The 23,856-nt window shown below is 39.3% G+C and overlaps 1 pseudogene; it reads left to right on the top strand.

Moving 5' to 3' along the window:
• LOC149150845 (putative disease resistance protein At1g61300) overlaps positions 1 to 21,975 on the top strand; it is a 160,950-nt pseudogene extending 138,975 nt beyond the window's left edge.
• The last annotated feature ends 1,881 nt before the right edge of the window (positions 21,976 to 23,856 follow it).

A 23,856-nucleotide genomic window follows, 5' to 3' on the forward strand; every position in this document is an offset into this window, starting at 1 on the left:
CGAAATCGCGGATTCGTGCATTTTGCAGCGTATATTCCTAAAAGGGTCAAGTCTGTTGATGAGACATCACTTCCGTTCGTTCATGTCAGTGGACGTACTTCCCAAACACTCATTAACCATCACTCCACCAATAGATTTTCAGGCATGCACATAAATATTATTCAAATGGTTTTACCATGCAAAGATTTTTTATGATGATCGTAGATGATGCATAAATGACCAACCTGTGTGATGAGATATTTGATTTTGCAAGCGAGCCCGAGTTTTTCAAGTGAGCCTGTTTTCAAGCGAGCCCGCGTTAAAAAAAATTGAATTACCATTTGAGTTGAAGCTGTTGGCCATTCTCTGTGTGAAAATTTCAAAAACGAAATGGAGAAGAAAGAGCATAGGTCTGGAAAATGTCAGAGAACAGAGCCTGAAGGTTTGGACCTTGCATTAAGAGATGAAGGCGTGAAGAAAGCCTTCAAGGATGCTGGCTGTTGGAATTTTTGTGAAAAGCTGCAGGGTGGCCATGCTCAGGTAACAAAGGATTTTGCCTTAAACTTCACAGGTTTGAATTCTAAAATAGCTATGTTAGAAGTTCAAGTGTCTCCAGAGGCAATTGCTACTGTAACTGAGATTCCAAGAGGGGGACAAGAGTGGTTTAAGAAATTTAAATTTGATATGAACCCCTGCAAAGAGTTTTTAAAAGAGGCCTATGTGAATGAAGATCTAACAAAAGCTGTGCCTAGAAACTATGTTAAGGAGCACTATGCCCTTCTTCTCACCTGTATTCAAAAGTACTTAACCTGTGAGGGAAGATATAATAAGGTCTACTCCTATCACTTTAAGTTGTTGTTGCATTTTACGGGTAAAGCATCTATAGATATTCCATTTTACTTGTTTCGCAGTCTCAGCAAAATGTGTGACAAAGTGCAATTAAGAAAGGATGATTGTGAAACATCATTATTTCACCATGGTTTGGTTAAACTGTTAGTGCTGGATGGTCTTCAGAAAATTAGTAGAGACTGGAACTCTTTCATCTTCATGGATGGTTTCCAAAGTAAAACAGGTCTTACTCCACAACCGGTTAGAGAAAAAGAAGAATCAGTTGAGGAACCTACGATAGCTGAGCTTCGAAAGGAGGCAAAGGATAAAAAGAAGGCCAAGTCACAGTTGAGAAAATCAGTGAAGCCCTTGGTTATTAAAGAGCAACCTCAACCATCATCAAAAGAAGAAGCTAAGTATAAGAAAGATGCACCTAGACCAAGTGGATCTGAAACAGTGTCAAGAGTTAGGACAAGGAGTCAAATAAGCAAAGAAAAAGGCAAAGCATTAGCTGTTGAGGAAAGCCCGATATCTAAGGCCAGCTTGAGCGATTTTCTTGAGGCCATTGAGTTTAAGCAGGTTGAACCGGTGCATGTTGAACCAATGCACATTGATTTGACTCAATCATCACCAAAAAGTACTAAAAAATCTAAAGCTTCAAAAAGATTGAGGTTTGATGAACCAGGTGAGGAATTTATTTTCAAACCAAGAAGACCTGTTATAAGAAAACAAGTAAGGGAAGCTGAGAAGTTGCCCAGAACAGAGTGTTGGGTCGTTAATATGCCATTATTATTATCACTCTTCAACACTTATTCCACCCATTTCTATTATTCTTCATCATGTTATTTATTATAATTTATCATTTAAATCCATTTTATAAATGATTTATGCTCTCATGGATGAATATTATTTATTCTCTTTTATTTATAATAAATTGATGATTATGCATGATTTTATCAATGATAGTTTTAATAAATCAGTTGTAACATTACTCACCATTTTTAGCCTCCAAGATAATTTCCAGATTGAAGATTTGATAATTAAAAGTGCCAACTCAGAAATTCGTTGGAATAAGAAGTGACGGTTTTGCGGTTGAGATTCTGAGCAAATGGAGAAGAATCTGGAAAATCCGGAACATGGGTTTTGTCCAGAACGGGCCCAATTATCTTCATGAAGAACAGTTTGCCCAAATTCGGCTTGTACAGGGAGAAACGCAGGGTTCTTTGAGCACGATTTTCTCAGATTTGCAGTTGCGGCCGCCCTCCAAACTTTAGCTGTAAACCCAAATCCGTCTTGCTTTTGTTGAAGAGATAAGAGGGAATATATTTTCTTGTTGATCATCTGGTTAGAATCAACCTAAATTTGTAAAACAAATCATGTTGTAATTATCTATGCTCTCTGATCTTTCTCTATTTAAATGAGAGCAAAGATCAGAGAGGGGGAGACTTTAGGGAGACTTCAGGGGGATTCGAATGATGGAATTGAGGATGAATTAGAGCTTCAGAATTGAGGATGGCAGAGAGAATGGATAATGGCTGAGAGATTGAGAGATTTCTTGTTGTAATCCACTGTAACTCTGCTTTGATATTTTAATATAAATCCAGTTGCCATTTCATCTTTGATCCTGAAGTAACCCAGCGGCATCCGCTGGTGGCTAAGGGCCCAGCCTCCAGTGGAGTATGCTGCTGCTGTATTATATCTTTATGCTTCATGTGTGGTTTGATTTCTTTCTTTTACTCTATTCAGTAATCTGATGCACCTTACTGTTTTACATATCAACGCTGTTATATATATTTGATTGGATACTATTGTTATTTTCAACAGGAATGCTATGTTGTCATTTTAACCTTGTATCATATTTCTATTCTTTTTTATAATTGGTATAACATTGCTGTTCCTTACAGATTGACATTCAATCACAGATTAACCGCGCTGTATGTTCCTAAATCGGTACAACTGTATGATGTATTATTAATTTGTGACTGTCGTTTATTCGGGATTGCTGTTCCGTTACAATTGCTGTTACTCTATAACTGTGATTCATGCATATTGTATCGAAGCTCAGATTACCGTCCCTTTTAATGATAAGTGTGTTGCGTGCTTGATTTGGATTGTTGTACATTCATATTCAGTTGCTATTCCATTTCTGAATTGTTGTTTCATTTCTATTGTTGTTCTATTTCCTTTTGCTATTTCATTTTACTTTCTGCCATTCCATTTACTTGCATTTACTGTTTTAGTGTGAGAGAAGGTCTAAAGCTGTAGTGAGTCAGCAAGTCGCTGCTTAGCTCCCAGATCTTTGGTCCATGCTCTAATTTCCATTCCATTTACTTGCATTTACTGTTTTAGTGTGGGAGGAGGATCAAGGCTGTCGTGAGACACAGCAGACGCTATTATGCTCCCAGATCCATGATCCATACTCTAATTCCTTTTCCTTCATCAATTTCTAGAGGAATGAGTTATTGCTACTGTATCCTCGATTGGTGGTTATTTGAATGAATGATTTAGTTTCTTGCTGTTAGATTTAGTTTCATCAATTTCTAGAGGAATGAGTTATTGCTACTGTATCCTCGATTGGTGGTTATTCGAATGAATGATTTAGTTTCTTGCTGTTCAAATTAGATTTTGTTTCCAGCTCTCATTTACTTTTGCATTTTAAGCACTATACTACAAAACATTACTCTTGAGTAAATAGCCGCCTCAGACTGAGTACACTCTTGAAATAAAAAGTCGTCCCTGGGTTGATAATTAATGTGAGGTAATTAGGAGTTCACAAGACACCTTTTTATCGCCCCACATTATTCCTTTCTTTCTTATCATCACACCATTCATATTCTTTCTCATCCATTGCTATTCTTATTCACTCTCCACACCTCCCTTATTCCATGTTGTTTTACACCAAGCAGCTGGTAGCAACCACCTCTATTTGTTTTCTAGCATCGCATGAGGACATGCTAATTTTTAGCGAGGGGGAGGAATTGCTATGCATGATGGATGTTTTCTACTTTTTCCTTATTTAAGGCATACAATTTCATTTTCACATAGTGCAGAAATTGATTTCCACGTATTTTTTTGTTAACACTATGAACTCCATTCTTGTGATCTCTAGGAAACACACACATACTATTAAAATACACATACCTAGATAATTTCAATATAAATTGGTTCATAAAAATTTTGGAAATCATGCACTCTCACCTACAGCCATTTTGTTTATATCCCATGATCCATGCATCAAAACGATCTGATTTTTGGATCATAGAAGCCTTCATATATTACAAATCTACTTGCAACATTTCAACAAAATCTGGGTTGTAGTTTTTGGGAAAATGGTTAATGAAGTTTGTTGTTATCTATGTCATATTTTGCTGCAACTTCATACATATAGTTGAATGTCAATGTAAAAATTGTTATGCCTTCATCAAGATTACTAAAAGTGAATATTTATTAATTAAGGAAGAATTCATTTGTTCTATCCATTTCATGAGTTGAGAGGAACATATTTTTTTTTATTATTGGTTGGTTAACACATGGTTTTTGTCTTTGGGTTGCATGAGGACATGCAATATATTCAGTTTTCGTTGCATGAGGACATGCAACACATTGAGTGTGGGGGTGTGTTGGGTCGTTAATATGCCATTATTATTATCACTCTTGAACACTTATTCCACCCATTTCTATTATTCTTCATCATGTTATTTATTATAATTTATCATTTAAATCCATTTTATAAATGATTTATGCTTTCATGGATGAATATTATTTATTCTCTTTTATTTCTAATAAATTGATGATTATGCATGATTTTATCAATGATAGTTTTAATAAATCAGTTGTAACATTACTCACCATTTTTAGCCTCCAAGATAATTTCCAGATTGAAGATTTGATAATTAAAAGTGCCAACTTAGAAATTCGCTGGAATAAGAAGTGACGGTTTTGCGGTTGAGATTCTGAGCAAATGGAGAATAATCTGGAAAATCCGGAACATGGGTTTTGTCCAGAACGGGCCCAATTATCTTCAACAAGAACAGTTTGCCCAAATTCGGCTTGTACAGGGAGAAACACAGGGTTCTTTGAGCATTTTCTCAGATTTGCAGTTGCGGCCGCCCTCCAAACTTTAGCTGTAAACCCAAATCCGTCTTGCTTTTGTTGAAGAGATAAGAGGGAATATATTTTCTTGTTGATCATCTAGTTATAATCAACCTAAATTTGTAAAACAAATCATGTTGTAATTATCTATGCTCTCTGATCTTTCTCTATTTAAATGAGAGCAAAGATCAGAGAGGGGGAGACTTCAGGGGGATTCGAATGATGGAATTGAGGATGAATTAGAGCTTCAGAATTGAGGATGGCAGAGAGAATGGATAATGGCTGAGAGATTGAGAGATTTCTTGTTGTAATCCACTCTAACTCTGCTTTGATATTTTAATATAAATCCAGTTGCCATTTCATCTTTGATCCTGAAGTAACCCAGCGGCATCCGCTGGTGGCTAAGGGCCCAGCCTCCGGTGGAGTATGCTGCTGCTGTATTATATCTTTATGCTTCATGTGTGGTTTGATTTCTTTCTTTTACTCTATTCAGTAATCTAATGCACCTTACTGTTTTACATATCAACGCTGTTATATATATTTGATTGGATACTATTGTTATTTTCAACAGGAATGCTATGTTATCATTTTAACCTTGTATCATATTTCTATTCTTTTTTATAATTGGTATAACATTGCTGTTCCTTACAGATTGACATTCGATCACAGATTAACCGCGCTGTATGTTCCTAAATCGGTACAACTGTATGATGTATTATTAATTTGTGACTGTCGTTTATTCGGGATTGTTGTTCCGTTACAATTGCTGTTACTCTATAACTGTGATTCATGCATATTGTATCGAAGCTCAGATTACCGTCCCTTTTAATGATAAGTGTGTTGCGTGCTTGATTTGGACTGTTGTACATTCATATTCAGTTGCTATTCCATTTCTAAATTGTTGTTTCATTTCTATTGTTGTTCTATTTCCTTTTGCTATTTCATTTTACTTTCTGCCATTCCATTTACTTGCATTTACTGTTTTTGTGTGAGAGAAGGTCTAAAGCTGTAGTGAGTCAGCAAGTCGCTGCTTAGCTCCCAAATCTTTGTTCGATGCTCTAATTTCCATTCCATTTACTTGCATTTACTGTTTTAGTGTGGGAGGAGGATCAAGGCTGTCGTGAGACACAACAGACGCTATTATGCTCCCAGATCCATGATCCATACTCTAATTCCTTTTCCTTCATCAATTTCTAGAGGAATGAGTTATTGCTACTGTATCCTCGATTGGTGGTTATTTGAATGAATGATTTAGTTTCTTGCTGTTAGATTTAGTTTCATCAATTTCGAGAGGAATGAGTTATTGCTACTGTATCCTCGATTGGTGGTTATTTGAATGAATGATTTAGTTTCTTGCTGTTCAAATTAGATTTTGTTTCCAGCTCTCATTTACTTTTGCATTTTAAGCACTATACTACAAAACATTACTCTTGAGTAAATAGCCGCCTCAGACTGAGTACACTCTTGAAATAAAAAGTCGTCCCTGGGTTGATAATTAATGTGAGGTAATTAGGAGTTCACAAGACACCTTTTTATCGCCCCACACAGAGGTAGCAAAAGAATTGTCCAGAACAGAAGAGGCAGAGAGAATTAAGCAAAAAGGAAAGAATAGAACAGTCATTATTTCCCAAGGAGGTAATATTATAGCCATAAAGAACCAGTTGGAGGCAGCAAAAAATGAAATTGCTAAGGTGACAAATGCCACGAGGGAGTTTGCAGTCAGGTATGCAAATTATCGAAGAGCTGTGTTAAAAGGAAGTAAAAACCTAGTAGGTCAGGTGGATTCAGTAGCTGATGTTTATACATGGACAGTTCCAGCTCTCAAACAAGCTAAATTCATCAGAAAAATAAACATGAATCTAAGAGCTGAAAACAAAGTCCTGAGGAGGGAGGTTGCAGACTTAAAAGCACAGCTAGGTCAATTAGCTGCTCATTGATGGTGAGAAAGGTCTTGTTCTAAGTTTTGTCAAATTTTGTTTAGTTCCATTATTTTGAAGACATATAAATCTCTGACACATGTAAAGAAGGTTTAAAAATTTAAAGGTCCGAGCAGTGAAGATCTCAAGGAAAAGATAAATTGTTTAAACAGTTTCGCAGTTTCGTAGCGTGCTACGAAACTGCGAAACTACTGTAGGTGTTGTTTTTAATACAGGCAAACAGTTTGATGGAATAATCAGAAATTTTCAAAGGAAACATCTGAGAGACATTTAGGAGACCGAATGAAGATAGCATAGCCATTCAAATGATGACAGGTGTACCTTTGTAAAAGTGTAATGTTTTGGTTCAAGTTCAAGTTTTGCTTGTAAAGGCACTTTATTACCGGTCATTAGGGTTTGGAAGGAGTTGCATACGAGGAGTTTTGGCTTGCACACCTGTTCATCAACGAAGCTTCCAGCACATTTGGAAATATGGTGATGCTCATCATTTTTGGGATATTAAAGAGCTGGAGACATGCTGCTACATTTTCGAAGAGGTAGTGGAAGACTGGAACCGGAAAAACAGGGGTTTTATCCTAATATTATTGAACCATCAACGCATCGAGCATCCAAAGTTAGCCTGGAACATTGAATCCTCTTTTCAGCTATCTCGGCCAAACTGAAAGGAGACAGGTGTCAAGGAGCAAGAAAGAATCATTCTACGAGGAGGATAGAATTAGAGTTTTAGTTTAATTAGGACTCTTTAAAATTCCAGTTTAGCACTTATTGTATTTAATGAGTCAGTTAAATAGCAGATAGGGGTAATTAGTAGCAGTCATCGAGCTCCCCTCATGCTGGAGGAGGAAGCTCAAAGTAGTTAAAGATATGTTTCTATATATAGATGAAACATTGATGTAATGGGGGTTGGATATTTGAGAAAACAGAGTTTATTTTGGCTTGTGTAAAAACTTATTTTCAGTAATACAAATGACTGATTTTCTTCTCAGGATTCACACAGTGTTTCAAATGCTCAAGATATATGTGGTTTTGTTTTATCCTTTATGTTTTACAACTGTATAGATACACAATCACTCAGAATTCACTTTGCTGCTCTGATTTCCTGTGTGTATTTGTAAGTTGAGGTTTCTATGAGAGGTATTTTGAGTGTTTAAACATTACATGCCCTGACTTCTATGAATGAGTAGTTTTATAGTTTGATGAAATGATGATTAACTCCATGAGCCCAATGGAAGTCTTTGTAATGTCTGTCCAACCAACATATTTGTTAAATTTACTTTGCAAGAGTTAGCCATCTCATCAATAGTCAAAATCAATAACCTTTTGAGAGAGCCCTCTCAGGCTAAGGAGGCTAAGCCTTAGTCAAAAGTGTGGTTTGAAATAGTTGCACAGAGTCTACCTGATCAGTAGCCTTTCAGTGCTTGATTTTGTGATAACACGGGGTACGCAGGTGCTCCACTGGTGACCCGCGTACCCCGACATTTTCTCAGTTGGGAAAATGCCGAGCGTATGCACCTTGCCTTAAGGGAACCTGCGTACACACGCCCTGTTCCTAAAGGCGGGGTGTGTACCCCGCAAAACGAATTTTTAAACCCCAATTTCTTCAAAATGGACCAAATTTTTTTGATTTCATTGACTCTAACAAATGTTTTTTGGTGTGTAGATTGCCCACCATGCTTGATTGGCACAAGAGAGAGCACGAAGATGTTGATTTGGCCGCCATTAATCATCAACCTTCCATTGATGCTTTGAAGGCATGCGGCCTTTACAAATACTGGGCCATACCTGGCATGAGGGCCCAGGTGCGCTTTCTAGAGTGGCTGGAAGAGAGATGGATCATCCAGGACCAGTGCTTTTACATTGGAGGGCACCAGCTTGAGATAAAGCCCTCAGATATTTACTTTCTCACTGGTTTTCCCAAGAGGGGTGAACAATTGACTCTGTCCGGGACTAGGCCGGGTGACCAGTCCATTGCTAGTCTCCGACTAGAGTGGTGCAACACGCAGAACCAGGAGAAGGGGATAGAGATCAAAACTATATCTCGCCCTGAACTTATGGTCATTGCTTTCACAGTTACCAGGCTTTGCGGGGCTATCGCTTTACATATTGCCACTGGATCCCAGATGCGGATGGCGATTGATTGCTATCGGGGCACCATTTTCAACTGGTGTGATGCTGTGTTGGCTAACTTAAAAAGCCAACTGACTAAAACCAAAAACAGACAGCTTAAGACCTTTGGTTATGGGGCTTTAGTTGTGAGTTTTGATTTAGAGAGGGTTCCGATGCTGATCCCACAACATCTCACTGTTGAGGCTAGGCCTCCCCGAGCGCCCAAATTGACGCGATGGGTTGCGGTTATGGCCCATCATCCTGATGAGAGCACGGAGGTTGTCTGATTTAGACCAGAGTATTTTCACTAGTTGGAGGACCAGATCTTCTCTATACAGGATTTTCCTTATGCAGGAGTTGATTTTCGTGGAGATCCGGACATGGTTCTTCCACCGGGAGAACAATGGGATGACACAGGTACTTCATTTTTCACAAGTTTTTAAATTATCTATTTTTTTTTGTTTTTTATATCATCTCAAAACTGACAGTAACAATTTTCAAAATGCAGATGTAGGTCCACACCGTCCAGCCAATCTCCGGCCTTTCGAGAGGAGACTACCAGTTGCAGCGGCACCGGCCCCATGGGACGAGGCCACAGAGACCCTAGCTGAGTTGGAACAAGACCTAGAGCGTCTTACGGCAGATATACCAGAGACTACTATAGACGATATTCCTATCAGACTTCAGCGCTATGTAGTCGCAGTCCCAGGACCTTTTAGGAGGTTCTTGTGTAGGGTGGCGCGTGCAGTGGTGTCGTATAGAGAGCATCACCAGTGATTGGATGGTCGTTTTTGTAGACACATGTGACATTTTAGTTTTTGTACTTATCATTTTTGCCAATCATAAGGTGTTTTTCAACCTATGATCGAAGACGATGTATTTTTTGACACACTCCTATCTATATATATCATTATTACCAGCTTATCTTGTTAAACATGTGTGATTAAATGTTTTTAAATTTACATGTATGATTATCGCAAATGTCTGTCTAACATTCGAGAAGCAATTGCATATGCTAATGTATTTAAAGACCTTGGAATATGCTGATATTCAATGTAATCAAATTCATGTTCCAAGAGACGCACTCTCAAAAATAACCTTAATAACACTGGATTTCTAATGTCATACACTCTATTAAGCTGTAATACAACGAGTTCAGAATCTAACCTCACTATCAAACTCCGAATCCCAAATGAAATAGATTCAGACAATAATTCAATCACTGCACTGTATTCTGCAATGTTGTTTGTTGTTTGACCGAGGCTCACCCCATGCATAGAAACTAACTCGTCAGAGGGTGAATAAATAACCCAAGCTGCGGAAGAGATATTATGTGTATTACGACAAGCACCATCAACAAATCCAATGTATGTTTGGAGAGGCATCGACATCTGCAAACATCAAGCGTAAAACCAAGATAAGTAGAATAACGACGAAAAACACACTTTCTAAGCTAAGCACACTGTCTAAACTAACAAACACACCAGCTAGAAAGAAAAACCTAACCTAACTAAAATCTCCATACCCAACATTTAAGCATAATACCTCTTTAGGTAAAGTCCATTGCTGGGTTTACCCAAAGAGTCCCCGTCAAAGTCTACCAGCTCATAGGCCCCTTTTGCTAGCTTTCGCTTGACAATGTAGGGCCCATGCCACATAGGAACGAATTTTCCAGCACATAATTTATCTTTAGCTTGATCATATAATAGCACTAGGTCTCCTTCTGAAAAATTTCGAGGGCTCACATTTCGATCATACTGAGCTTTCATACGTTTTGCATGAGTCTCGATCGCTAATGCAGCATCACGTTGAGTCTCATCTAATTGAGCTAAGTATAATAAACGCTTCTCCCCTTCAGAAGTAGCTGGAAGTAATTCAACAGCCATTTGAAGTGACGGGATTTCGCATTCAATGGGCAGCACAGCTTCCAAACCATAAATTAGTTGGAAAGGAGTGAACCCTGTTGATGTTTTCACTGAGGTTCGGTACGCCCAAAGCGCGGAAAATAACATGTTGTGCCAGTTCGACCGATGAATGCCAATGATTCGTCGGATAATGATAACTAAAACTTTGTTGATGGACTCAACTAGACCATTTGCTTGTGGATAATAAGGAGTTGAGCTATCGTGACGCAAAGCAAGCTAGCCTGTAAGTTCTGTCATCATAACGTTTCGAAAATGGCACCCATGGTCAGTGATTATCGCTTGTGGGACACCAAACCTAGCAATAATGTGATTGAATACGAAAATTGCAGCTATCTTGCCGTCTGCCTCAAATGTAGGCATCGCCTCAGCCCACTTAGTAAAATAATCAACCGCGAGGATGATATATGCATGCCCCCCGGCCGAGTGAGGGTTACATGTAATAAAATCGATACCCCATTTGGAAAAAGGACCAACGGAAATTATAGGGTGGAGAGGAGCAGGTGGAGCGCGCATCTTGCGATCAAACACTTGACAGTTGTGGCATTTCCGGACCGCAATAATACAGTCTCTAAACAAGGATGGCCAAAAGTAGCCAGCGCGCAATATCTTTTGGGCTGTGGCATACCCAGACATATGACCACCACACGCTCCAGAGTGGCAGTCATTCAGAACCCTTTCAGCTTCCTCATGGGTTAAGCAACGGTGAAAAACCAAGTCCGCCCCACGGCGATAAAGAGTATCTCCAATAATTTTGTACTGTTGGGACTGGAATCGAATTTTCCGACGTTCCGAATTTGAAACTTCGGGCCGAAAGGATTGGGTCTGGAGATAGACGATTATATCCCCATACCATGGATCTAAAGTTCTGATGAGAAACAAAGATTCGTTTGCAATGGGTTCCTCTGCCACAGTTTCTGTATCAGCACGCGGGAAGTCACACATTAACTCGGCAAAAGCTAAGGATTTCTTAGACTTAGATTTCTCAAACTCCAAGTCAAACTCTTGCAGGATAATGATCCATTTAGAGTACTTTCCCCCTAGCAATTGTTTAGTCAAAATGTAGATCATAGGGTTGCAATCCGAAATGACTGTAGTTTTACGGAGAAGAATGTAGTGACGAAAACGTTGGACAGCTTGAATGGCTGCCAATGCCAATTTCTCCACATGTGAATATTTGAGCTCAGTTGGATTTAACGTCCGACTAAGGTAATATATCACGTGTTCCATTCTGAATTCGTCTTCCTGAACTAAGACCATTCCAATGGTGGAATGAGCGGCAGCGAGGTACAAAAAGTAATCCTGGGTGTAGTTGGGCGGATGCAGCAATGGTGCATGGGTCAACACGTGCTTGAGTGCATCAAAAGATTTCTGAGCTATCTCATCCCAAGAGAATTGAGCGTTCTGTTTCAACAATCGGGTAAAACCCTTTTTAATCTCAGCGTAGTAGGAATGAATCGGCGTACAAAGTTTGCTTTCCCCTGCAAACTTTGGAGTTGGCGAAGACTCGAAGGAGGAGGCAATTTGATGATAACTTCTACCTTCGAGGGATCGACATGGATGTCGGCTTTTGAAACTACAAATCCCAGCAATCATCCCACTTCTATACATAAGACACATTTGTGTGGGTTCAACCGAATCCGATAATGCCTACACCTCATGAAGATTGCTCGTAAATGGACAAGGTGATCAGCTCGATGTAAGGAGTGAGCGGGCAAATCATCGAGATATGGTTGCACAATGTGTTTGATGTCATGAAACGCATAAGACATCGCCCTTTGAAAAGTGGCTCCGGCATTCTTAAGTCCAAAAGGTAACTTGCAATAAGAAAATGTCCCCCATGGACAAATGAAAGCCGTTTTTGGTTGATCGGCAGGTAGAATATTGATTTGGTTGTAACCGGAAAAACCGTCCATAAAGGAAAATATTTCACTGCCAGCACAATCATCAATTATTTGATCAATATATGGTGTTGGGTAGTTGTCCTTGGGAAAAGCACGATTAATATCCCTATAGTCGATACATATCCTTATTGTTCCCTGTTTTTTGTTAACCGGAACAATATTCGATACCCAATCCGTTAGCGGGATTGGATAAATGAAACCTGCTTTCAACAGCTTCTCAACTTCTACTTTAATTGCAGCTGCTTTTCGTGGGTGAATCTGACGCAAACGTTGCCGGACGGGTTTAGCATCCGGGTAAGTCTTGATCTCATGAACAAAAATCGCGGGATCAATTCCTGGCATTTCCTCATAGGACCAGGCAAACACGTCGCGGAATTCTTGAAATAGGGCCTTGTATGTCTGAATTTCGTCATCTAAACACGAGGAACCTATATGAATGTGCTCAAGAATTCCGGGCTTGACTGAAATGTCAATGGGAATAGTGCGAGAAATGTTTCCCAAATTCAGCTCTGAATCAGGATGTTTCATTGGACTCTGAGCTTCTTTGACATATTCAGCTGTAAAGATTGATGAGAAATCGTTTTCAAAATGATCATCCTCAGGTAAAAACGAATATCTATGATGGAGATCTTCCCATGGTAAATCGTCTACACACATGACTTCACAAAGTTGTTCGTCAGATGACACAACTTCGGGAAACGTTATTAACTCCGAGGTTGAGGTGAAAAGTGATTCCTCACGGACCACATTCATTTGGTCGATTTTGGTTGAACTCGGGTCGGTAAAAGACTGCACGGCTTCATAGGCAATTTCATATGGACTCAAAGGCATTGCATCACCAAATGAGTCTATCTCAAATTCAGAAGGAACGATCCAAGGATCGTCATAAACAATGGGGTCTGAAGTAATCATATGAATAGATGCAAATGAAGACAAGGCGTTGATTGGAGGAAAAGGAAAAGTTCCCAGTAAACCGGCATCTTTAACTAATCCTACTCCAACATCCTTATAAGGGATAGTCGTTTTACCGACATGCTGGATACTCTCTGAAGAGGCTGGGTCGGATGAAAAGTAAGCCAGTTGGTCTATGGTTACGATCTTGCCATTATGTGGAAACTTTATTACTCTGAAGACCGATGAAACGACCGCTGTCATAGTGTAAGACCAACTTCGACCCAAGAGAAGGTTGTAGTCTAGAGGGGCATCAACCACCTCCACATCCAGACTAACGGTTTTTCCTTCAACCCCTATAGGCAAATCCTGTAGAATGCCAAACGGATGGAACCCACGGCCATCAAAGGCCTTAAGAATGGTCGGGGATTGATTTAGTGAAGGAGAACCAAGCGATCTCCAGCACTGTATCGACATAATACACGTGGAAGCTCCCTCATCAATTACAGTCCGATGAATAGGCCTTTTTTTTACAATCACTGGGATCTGTAAAGCCATTTGATGAGGTAAACGCGGTGTACTATTTTCTAGATCAAAGATTATTAGGTTCGGGTCCTGAACATCAACAGCTCCTATAGCCGACAAAAGTAATTTACGTTGTGCTGGGCATGATTGCAGCACTTTCAAAGCCGACATTGCTGAGGGTGAAAAAACTAAATCCTCAACAATGTTGTAATTCTGGGCCGCTCTCGCATGTGGATTGAAAGCAGACCTTCGAAGTACACCCTTGGCGGGCGGTTTGATTACTAAGTCCGGGTTAGGCTTCTCGATCTGTAGTGGATCGGAACCGGGAGCTGAGGTTGATGGATTAGAATGAGAAGATTCTGCTTCTTTGCCATCAGCAGGGCTTTTACTACCATAATCTTGCGATCGAGTCGCAATCCTTACATGAGACATCATTAATATGGGTTCTTCACTGGCACTCGAGGAAGAACCTATCATCTTACTCTCTTGCTTTGGAAATGGATCTTTCAAAACAGCAGGAGTTGGGGAACCTTTGACGATTTTCACAACCTCAGCCCGATGAGGGCAATCTCTTGTAAAATGATCCTCTTCACAAATGAGACAAGGATATCGAGGTTTGCGCTTTTCGTCATTGGTTTCCGACTTTTCTGTTTTCTCCTTTGGAGCTTTGTCTGCTTTATTCTTCTTCTTACCTTTCTTTTTCCCACCGGATTTTGATTTAGCCGTAGATGGCTCTACAGCGTGAATATCGGCGGAAACTTCAGCAGAAGATTCTCCTGTCGAGGAGTCTGGTAAGGTTATAATAGGAGAAGAAGTATTTGAGGATTTCTTCTTGCTTTTAGTGTTCACCGTACCAATCATGCCATCAGCGGCATGAGACCCCGAAGGAGCAGCAGCGATTTGATTCGACTTAGGAAGATCTGGGATCTTTTCGTGTAACGTACCTGACTGAGTATAAACTAAGTCAAGGTACTGCGCTTGAGCAATCACTTGCTCCTCAGTAACTACTCCGGCCTTAGCTACGTCTTCAGTAATCTTCGGTAATAATGATTTAACAAACCATTCAGCTAATATTTGGTCTGGGATAAAAACTTTCACTAATCGCCTTCGACGTCTCCATTCGTGAATATGATCAGGAATATAAGTGGACGTCGATTGTTTTAATGAAGTTAGTAACTCCGTGCCATTATCATATCTGACCGGCAACTGAAAATGAGTTAAGAACAAGGTAGCTAACTGGCTAAAATTATAAAAAGAGGCCCGTGGTAACTCAATGTACCACTTGGCCGCGAGACCAATGAGAGTACGCTGGAAAATACGTAAGCGGATCGAATCATCCGAGATGGAATTAGAGGCACACCAGAGGTGGTAAGTCATCACATGATTTGATGGGTCCTCTCCAGACTTACCTTCGAACTTGGGTATGTCACTGGGCAACTTATTTGGCATTGGCGGCCAAAACGGAAGATAATTTATTGGATCGTTCGTTAGGCGCGACAAGTCTTGTAAATCCAAAGTTGCGATAAACGGTAATTGCCGATTAGGATCCCTAAAGCTCTGGGTCACAAGACCAGTCCCAGGAGGAGGATATCCGGGATAACTTGGAATAGGAATCGCATTTGGGATATTGTATCCTCCCAGAAAACCAGGATTAACCGGACCGTACTGGGGTTGCTGAGGTTGTTGATAAGTGTACCCAGGATACGGTTGATACTGGTAAACTGGCTGCTGGACAACAGGCCCGTATTGGTACTGCCCCTGGTATGGTTGATAAGTGAATTGTGGTTGACTAGTGACAACCGTACTTAAACCAGGTTGTCCTACAGGCATTTGAACCGTAGTTTGAATCGTGGATCCAGACAATGGTAAAGATGTCTGAGGAGTAGTTGCAGAGACAGTAGAAACTGGAGCTGTCGATACTCCAGAAGTAAGTGTGGTAGATTGAACAGATGTTGCGGTAGTCGCAGCAGTCGTTTGAGATGGAGTACTAGGGGCGATAGGCCCAGACTGAGAAACTACCGAAGGTACAAAAGTTTGAACATTAGACTGGACTTGTCGCTGGGGTGAACCAGAAACTAAGGGTTGTCCAGCTTGAGATGACAACTGTACACTTGGCTGCAATACCTGTTGAACTTGCGATGGATCCCACACTATATTCATTCCGGGGTATTGACCCATGACAGGTTGAGGATATTGAGATCCATAACCGGATTGAGGGTAGGATTGATAATTGAAAGGTACATTTCCCGTACCTTGAATATAAGATTGACCTTGGGGTGGTTGATAACCTTGACTCAAGTACTAACCTTGGGGTAGATACCCTTGAGGTAAGTACTGATACTGGGGTTGACCTTGAGGTATAAATTGATACTGAGGTTGACCTTGGGGTACATATTGAGGCTGAGGTTGACCTTGAGGAATGTATTGCACCACGGGTACATACTGTCCTTGAGGTTGCCCCCCAGATGCAATCTGTGTACCTTGAGGTTGCCTCCCAGGCGTTAATTGAGGCTGCCCCCCAGGCGGTAACTGGCCACCTTGAGGTTAAGAACTGGGAATTGAACCTGACATCATGTAAATGTCTCCCACACCCAACGGTTTATTACCATTGTTTCCAGTTAATAACCCATGTTCAATGGGTTGAGGAGATGCTCCCGCAAAAGTACCAGAAAGTGACTGATACCCAGAGGGAACAAAAGGACCACTGTACAAAAAAGATTCAGGAGATTGAGTAAACATAGACGACTGACCAGACATATTTACAGGAGTATAAATACCTCTAGGTGGATAAGGAGTACGAGGTGGAGAAAAACTTGACCCTGAGTTGTCCAAATAATTAGTTAACGAAAGATACCAAGTAGTACTTCTAGGTGGACTGTAAAAAATGGATTCACGCTCCCTTAAATCAATAGTAGGTTGATCTTCAGGGATAGGGACGCCTATTTCTTCTTCTGGAGCAAGTTCTTCAATAGCTATCAAACCAGAAGGAAGATTTTCGGTGATGACGCGTTCTACCCTAGGTGAATCAGGAGCACTAGAAGTTGGAGTAACAGGTTCAAAGATTTCAGGTTCTTCGCCTATATCACTAGTAGATGAAAAACTACCAGCAAGCTCAGAAACTGCAATAGCTTCGGGATTATAACCTGTTTCTAGACTTTGGTAATCAGGATGAACTACCAACGAAGACTCTCCTTCTTCAGGTGAACCTACTTTACTGCCACTAGGAGTTACAAGGACTTTCAAACCTTCGTAATGACCCAGGACGTCTTCAGGAGAATGGCCCCGAAGTCTACGGGACTTCCTCAACAAATCGGCCATGGTTACAATCTCAGGTGACTGGCCCCGAAGTCTACGGGACTGTCTCGGTAATTCGACCCAGTTAAAAACTTTTAACTACTGCACACGCAAACAAAGTAAAATCTCCAAGCAAACCACCTAAAGTCTCTAAAGAACCAAACAAATTTGAATCACAGACCTAAAGAATCTAGGGCGTCAAACCATACACAAACAGTAGCCTTCCGGACCGAAAACACTAGTTGGTGATGAAGCCCAACATCGTCGAATTCAGCACAGAAGTGGCGGGTGGAATAGTTACCCCGACAACCTACTTAATGAATAGACCAGCACAAGTTCCTCCACTTTAACCATCTCGAGTGAAGTGAACCCCCTGGAAAATCCAAGTGAGTCTAGCCGACGTCTGCTCCAGGTACAGTGGGATCTTCCCTCCACCGTCACCTTGGGTAGAACCCTAAAGATAATGGTCACTAAGGTCACCAACAGCAACAAATACACCTGGGGGAACAGTCTACGATCCGATAGCACGCAACGGTAGAGTATCAAGCTCAATCCCCTTGCCAACTCCTTGACAATAATCCAAGGTTTACCGACAAGTGACCCCAGGCTCCTTGACAATAATCCGAGGTTTACCGTTTGTAGTACGTGCGTATCTGGCGTCGTTCCCAATGAAGGAGGATTGATCCCCTCACTGGTTCGGACACGATCTCATGCTTCTCCTTTAAGAGGAGCTTTCCCAGAGCATAAATGAAACAGTTGGATTTGTCCTACCACAAGATGAGCTACTTGTTTGGTTTTGTTGTCTTGGAGAGTTAATTACTCTCCTGCTCCAAGACACTAGCCTGATCTATATTGGTGTTTCAGAGCCCTAGTAAATAAAAAGTTACTAAGTAAATTTTACTTTAAGCGTTAATTTTTATGGCTTTTCTTTAGGACAAAAGGTAGTGGAGATGAAACTGATGGTGTGTAGACTCGACGCAAATCCACTAAAAAGATGCACCTAGGATGATTTAAACTATTTTCCTTTTTCAATGAATTCCCTAGCTAAGAGAGTTGGATAATGCAAAATTGATATAAAGACAACTTTCTTGACAATGAAAATCAAAGAAACAACCTCTTTATCTTTTCCAAAGCATACAACACATGACCACTAATTATTTCACGAAAATTCCTTTCTCTTTTCAAAGACTTCAAATGCTACTAAAACAAACTTTTCTTCAAAAGAGATTTTTTGTATTTTTTCTTATATTAACAAAGCATGTAAAACTACTTTAACAAAAATCAAGTTTAAAAAATATATGACAATCAAATCAATTTTACCTAAAAGCAAATCTAAGAGAAATTCACCTAAAAGCAAATCTAATGAGGCAAAAGCCTACCAAGTATAATTCCAGGATGTTTTACTCAGTTACAATTCAACCAAGGACTCATTCATGCAGAATCATAAACCAGTCAAAAAAAAAATCAAAATCTTTTGTTCTTTTTCTTAAGAATGAAATTCACAGCTTTAACAAACAAGCTTTCTCGAAATTCCACAAAGAGACAACACAAAGGTAGGTTTCTCACAAAGGTGGATTTTATGAAAGGTCCGACTTCTAAGAAGACTGAAAAAAACCAGGGAGATCCAAGGTTTTACAACTTCTAAAGCCAAAGTCACTACAGGACCAATGCAAAAATCAAACCCTAGGGCTAGAACTTCTATGAATTTCACTAAAACCCTTGATACTAATGAAACAAGCTTAGATGAAGACTTCTGACAAGTAACCAGTGGATCTGGGCAGCAAAAACAAATTAAAAACAAAATCTAAGAGGCAAAAAAGGAAAAATTGAATTTTTCTCAACTTTTGATAGGGTACGCAAGCAGCCTGTTTGCACAGGTGCGTGTACGCTCTGTGTACAAAGCTGCAGTGTGTACAAGTACGCACTGTGCTTAACGCAGAGGCTGCGTACTTCTAGCAAAAACCAAGAAAAGCAAAATCTAACTTAACCCTAAGCTATTCCACCCAAATTCATAGTCAATCAGTCAAAAACCAGAAAGAAAACGACTTTTCTCAAATCAAAGTATCAATCAAAAGAGAAATCAATCAAATCCATGGATTCCCCAGCGGATTCGCCATTTTGTCATGCGGAAAGATTCAATTTTGCGGACAAAACCGACCTCCCTAGAAGCTAAGGCTTTCTAGTGACCAACAAGAAAATTAAACACTATCTTTCCCTAAATATGCATTTAGAATACAAGCAATAAGGTGTTTATAACATACCTTTAGTCCAACGCTTTGTAGCAGTCCAGCCTCGCCGATCCAGATGAGCTCCTCCTTCTCTTCGAAACCTGCATTCACTAACAAGCAAACGATTACATAGCACCTGAATAACTCATAAAATAAAACATATTCATCATAAAGACCAAGGAGTATATTAAACAAATTATGTATAACAACTTGTTGAGAAAAATGAGCTTAATTGTATTAAGTGGAAACAAAAGAAACCATTACAACCATTGCCTTGGTGTTGTGCAGGTCCCTCCCAGGGTCTAGCAAGAGTTCTCCTTTACTTTGATCAGCTCACCCACTTCCAAATGAAGCTAATAAAGGATGGGAATCTCTCCTATCAAGCTCTATAAGGGAGTCCTAATTCCAGCAGCATCTACCCTTAGGAATGTTCAACTTTCAACCTCCCATCCCTCTAGCCCAATGCCTATATTTATAATGCTTTGGAGGAAGTTAATCAGGTCCACCATCAATGGGATAAGCCCCTCTTTGAGTGGGATAGCTCCCATCTTGATGGGATAAGTTCCTCTTTCATAGGGATACATGAACCATCTGGAGGCACTCTATACACGTCAAACAAACTTCTAGAATGCTCTAGAATCGACCACAAGTAACTTTTTTGAAGTAAAACTCGCGCCTTTTGACCTTTACAGGGGTACGCACCCACCCCTTTATAGACAGAGCGTACAAGTACGCAAGGAATGTGAACTTGAGGTGCGTACATGCAGGTAAGGCTAAGAGAAACTGTGTACCCAGAGTTATATAGATTTTTAAAGACTTTCTCTCTTTCTTGGAGTTTGACATGAAGAGCAGAGGTATAAGACTTGCCAAGGAGGATAGTATGACAGTTGATGGAGCCATACTAACTGCAAATAGTCATGGTGACAAATTTTAGTGTAACAACGCTGCTTGTTTCAGAGTGTTTATAATGATGTTGGGTATAGGAAGATATAGGTTCATGATGTTGTCCATGACTAGGCAATGTATATTGTGGAGAAGGAAGAGCAATGTCTCGTCATAACACGTCAAAACCTCCAAGAGTTTCCGGCCATCAATAATTGCAAAAGAATAGCAATTGGTTATAACAATATTTCTGATTTTCCATCAGATTTCAACTACCCGAACCTCCTCTCTTTGATGTTGCAGTATAATGAAAGTTTAACAGAGGTCCCAGATGGCTTTTTAGTCAATCTCACCTGTCTCAGGGTTTTGGATCTGTTTGGCACCAAAATAGAATCGTTGCCCATGTCACTGTAGCATCTCACACAACTCCAATATTTCAGTTTGGAGAAGACCTTAATTAAGGATGTACTTGAAGACATATGCAATTGTTCTCAGCTTCAATTTTTGCATCTTAATCGTTGTAAAAATCTGGAGTCATTTCCTCCTAAGCTAAGAGAGCTTCAAAATCTCAAGACTTTAGATTTAACCTACTGTTGTAGCTTAATAGGGATTCCCCGAGAGATCTCTCAACTTACATCATTGAATATATTATTATTGGGGACATCAGAGACAGTGTTTGACAGTGTAATGGAGGTGGAGGAAGTGAAGAGTAGTGTTTGCACTTTGAAGGATCTCACCAATTGCTCAAATTTAGTGCAGCTTCAGGTACATGTAAAGGCAGGAATTGAAGTCGAGGGAATACGGGCAGGAATTAAAATGGGTATAATGGGAAGTTGGTTAGATATGAGGGACCTGACATTGGTATTCGATGTGAAAGACCATGATGTGGTGGAGGATCTCCCCGGAGACATGCAGAGCATGAAGAAGCTACAACATTTTTACCTTCAAAATTACCATGGCAGAAGTCTACCCAATTGTATTTGCGAGTTTCCACAATTGGAGAGGTTATATTTGTGGAGATGTTTTCAACTCAGGGATCTTCCTCCCTTGGAGAGGTTTCCAAATTTAAGGTCATTTTCATTATACGGCTGCACTAACTTCAAGTGTGAGGGGATTTTTGATGTTAGAAAGTTTGAAGCTGGAAAAATTACCTATTTTAAAGAGTCTAAGAAGTTCATCATCAGATGTTGTGTGGAAAGAACAAAATCTGCTTAAACTTGAAGTGTTGACCATAAAAGATTGCGAGTCATTGAAGGGATTGCCTCTGGGGATAGACAAACTACCAAATTTAAGAACCATAGAAGTTCAACAAAATTGGTGGGAAAAGAATGATGTTGATATTTTTTTTAAAGAAAAATTACATCATTTAATTGTATTCATTGAATAGTGTAAATATTGAAACAAAAAAAATTAATCATATTTGTCTTTTCCATTCATGTGATGCATTTGATAAGAAAAAGTATTATTCTTTTAACAAATAAATTATGATTTTATTATTTTTAATTTATATTATTTTTTTTCATAAGTTTATTAAAATTTTAAGAAAAATAAATATTAAGTTGAGTATTTTGAAAATCAAGAATTAATTTTGAAATTTTAGAAATTTAAATTACCATTTTCTAATTAATTCATTTAAAAAAAACTAATTTTAAAAATTTTAAAATTAAATTATAAGAAAAATAATTATTTAAAAAAAATCCACAATACACAAAGCATTAATAAATAAAACTCAAACTTAAATGACAATTTTTGTGTCATTAATTTTCCGGTAGGAGTAGTCCTCCTCTCATGACGTCATTAACAGGATAGAGCGCCATGCCAACTGACTTGGTCTAAATTAGTTAACCTCAATTGCTCTCAAAATTCATCATTTTACAAATATTAATTAGTTAACCGCAGTTAGTTAGAATTCATTATTTTACAAATATTTGTATACGGGTAGCGAAAGACCGTTTCTACGTTTGAGTCTCTCATGGCCGATGGAGGCAAGCACAGAGGCATTGCAGACAAACATTGAAAAAGAATAAGTTCCTATTATAAATGACAGTAAATATTGTACATATTGGTTTTTAAAATTTATGGCAAAAGTGATTTATTGGTTTTTCACATAAAATTTATTGACCCTAACTATTGCCAGGAAGCCTTCGGTAATGCTTATTCCTCAATGAAAAGCAAAAGTCTGATAAATGCAACAATAGTCTATCTTTGAAAAGAATACTCTCTGTAATCTTCTCTCTGTAAACTGAAGCCATTTCTGATAAATAATATGAGAAGAAATTTCCGCATTTGAATACTTGTGTGCTATTATAAAAAATGTCTGTTGTATAGTAGTTGTCTCTTGTAGCAAGCTTCATTGAAGCCCCTATGCAAATTGGTATCAGAGCCAGTAATGGCTGGTTCAAGAGGTTGGTATTCATAAACTTCTCATAAAAGAAATGGATCCATCCCTAATGTCTGTTTCCTTTCGTGAAATCGAAGAAAGAGAGTCATCTGCAATAGAAAATCCAATCAGAGATATGTTTGAGTCAAGTTCAAGTCGTGTTTTAAACCAAGCCGAACTAGAGCCACAACCTTCTGCTTGATGGCAATTACCTAGTATCTTTGCATAAGAAGTTTATGATGATTTGTCTATATTCCATTTGAAAGCCGCCACTAGAATTAGTATAAAGGAGTCTATTAGTCAGATTCAGGATAATTCTGACAATATCCAGTCTATCCCTTTTCTGGATCCAAAAACTTTACAGGTCGAAGCTAAAAGGTTAAATACAAAATATCTGCACTTGGGATGTATAAGGATCAAGATCAATCCTCTGACTCATTAGGGGCTAAACACTTTCATGCTAGCCATAGTCAGAGATCTTACTCATAACAAGTATATTGATTCCTTAATAGGTGGTATAGTCGCCCCTCTGTCACATGGTCCAATATTTTTTGACTGTTATCCTAATTTTTCAGTCTATGTCTTTGATGAAACAATAGAGCAAATCCTGTAGTTGCAGATCAAAACCACAGGATTTGACATGCACTAGAAAAGACATAATATAGCCATACAAACCAGGGGATGTTTCCGGCATACAAATACCTTATATCCGGCTGTATGCCATACCCCCAGTCGAGATTCAAAAGCAAGTGTTGTTGTTCTAACTAATTCCAAAAACCAGAAAATAGAACATCAGACAATCCATTGGGAAGATCTCACATTCCCTGAACATTGGGTAGTTTCTAATCCCAAGCCGCCAGCTCTCAAAAGAATAACCTCTGCAGATAT

The sequence above is a fragment of the Pinus tabuliformis genome, chromosome 9, assembly GCF_031772625.1.
Source record: "Pinus tabuliformis cultivar Carrire ecotype Pingquan chromosome 9, CPIR1, whole genome shotgun sequence".
Lineage (NCBI taxonomy): Eukaryota > Viridiplantae > Streptophyta > Pinopsida > Pinales > Pinaceae > Pinus > Pinus tabuliformis.